At 38.4% G+C, this 2330-nt stretch overlaps 1 non-coding gene across 1 annotated transcript; it reads right to left on the reverse strand.

Moving 5' to 3' along the window:
• Window positions 1-743: 743 nt before the first annotated feature.
• LOC141609725 (small nucleolar RNA R71) lies at window positions 744-850 on the reverse strand. The gene has a single exon (XR_012527641.1). It is a non-coding gene; the product is annotated as a small nucleolar RNA R71 (small nucleolar RNA).
• Between the last annotated feature and the right edge of the window lie 1480 nt (window positions 851-2330).

A 2330-nucleotide genomic window follows, 5' to 3' on the forward strand; every position in this document is an offset into this window, starting at 1 on the left:
TGACGACGAAGTTTTAAACTGAGCCAAAAATGGCGCCGTTGCCGGGGACGGTGTTAACTTGATTTGATTTTCATTAATTGTTTTTAGTTGCGTCTTTCTTTACCTTGGGGAAGTTAATCTCCTCAAGGTTGTTCTAATTGTTTTCAAGTTGTTTGATATTTTGCATGTCGAAGAGATCACAAGGTAACTTGTTACCCTTTGATCTTAAAATCGAAAGAACTTTGACCAACAATAGAAGACTTGCTAGGAATACTTTTAGAGGTATTGGTGAGATTGTGGACATTCAACCAAATAACATTGAGTTCATCAACCCTTTTGCAAGAGAAGGAGAGGATAACCCAATACAAAACCCACCACAAAATCAACCCACAATCCCTAAATTTTCATCACATTCCGTACAAACCGAGGAGAACCTAGCAAATGGTACTCCTACACCACAACATTTAACCGGTAATTTCATTGCCAAATCCGCATTTATACAATTAGTTGAGAGAAGTCAATTTGGGGGGATGCCTAGTGAAGACCCTCATTCTCATATGGAGACTTTTTGTGACTATTGTGATGCGATTTCTTAAACCGGAGTTACTCAAGACCAAATTCGATGGGTCTTATTTCCTTTTTCTTTGATTGGTACCGCGAAACAATGGTTGAAGAGCCTAGATAAGGATACTCTTGGTATTGATTCTTGGAAGAAATTGGCACTTGCTTTCTACAAGAAATTCTATCCTCCGGAGAAGACTAACATGTTGAGATCCCAAATCACCGGGTTCAAACAAAGGGATGAGGAGTCTTTGTATGAAGCATGGGAGAGATTCACGGACACTTGTCGATCTTGTCCACACCATGGACTTAGAGAGTGGTTCCTTGTACAACAATTTTGGAATGGTTTATATGAAGACTCCCGAAACATTCTCAATATGGGATCAAATGGTATGTTCACCGAAGTCGATGACAATCAAACATGAAACAAAATTGAGGAAATGGCGGTCCATAACTCGCAATATAGTAGACCTCGAAAGGCTACTAGAGGAGGAAAGCATGAGGTGGATTCCATTACTCAATTGGGTGTTCAACTTAGTGCTCATATTGATACCATCATGGCTAAACTTGAATAGGCCTCCAAATCACCCAAGCAACATGTTAATGCTATAGTGGCATCATCATCAATTCCAAGTGGAGTATGTGAGAGTTGTGGAACTTTGGTACATGACCAAAGTGAATGTAGGGGAACAAGTGAACAAGTGAATGCTTTCCAAGCATACAAAAGTGGCACCCCTTATTCCAACTATTACAATGAGAATACCAAATTCCACCCCAATGTTTCATACAAAAGTCAAAATGTTCAAAACCCTTAAGCATACACCCCACCTCCAATGAGAAACCAAGCTCAAAGACCCTTTTACAATCAAAACCAAAGTTATCAAAATCAACCTCCATACAATCAAGCAAATGACCAAGGTTTTGATGTTCAAAAAGCGGTCCTCCAAATGCAAAAGAACCAACAAGAGTTTTTCACTTAAATGCAAAAGGATAGCCAAGCAAAAGACATCACCATCAACAACATAATAGCTCACACAAAGATGTTGGAAACCCAAATGTCTCAATTAGCATCTTCTAGTTCTCAAAGACAAAAGGGACAATTACCACCTCAAGGTAATTGATAGGTGATGTCGTCGGGTCACATCCAATCAAACACATTTATAATACTCAACAAACAACTAGTTAGCGGTAAGTCGAGGTCGATCCATGGAACGGTGTGCTTTGGGTTCTAAGTCTATCTATCTCAATTTATGCTAGTGTCATAATTTGTTTGGGTTTGTAGTTGTGTCTAGACTAATGCAAACAATAAGGTAAAACAAGGAATAAAAGGAAGGATGTAAACAATTGATTAAAAGTGCTAGGATGTCATGGGTTCATAAGAGATTCATGGAAGTTGATCATACAAACATGTTCACAAAGTTGCAAGCAATTAATGTTGTGGGGGAACCGAGTTGGTTTATGTCTTACGGTTCATAGGAAGAGTTGGGTCCCGGAGCCGAATCGATTAGATTGTACAACACCTACAAGTCGACTTACTTTCCTCCTATTCAACTTCTATGCATGGTCTAACAAGACTCGAGTTGGTTTATATCTTACAAGTTAAGTTGAGTAGATAAGAGATGGGTAAAAATGCAAGGATTCATAGGCTTAGTATTTCATCAAACATAACATGTGCATAAAGTTGACATCACAACAAGCAAGCAATTTAATCATGTGAACATATTAGATGATCCAAATAATAAAGCAAAGAATAATAGAAGAAACTTGATTGATTGATGAAGGGTTGTCAA

Source organism: Silene latifolia, chromosome 10, assembly GCF_048544455.1.
Source record: "Silene latifolia isolate original U9 population chromosome 10, ASM4854445v1, whole genome shotgun sequence".
Taxonomy (NCBI): domain Eukaryota; kingdom Viridiplantae; phylum Streptophyta; class Magnoliopsida; order Caryophyllales; family Caryophyllaceae; genus Silene; species Silene latifolia.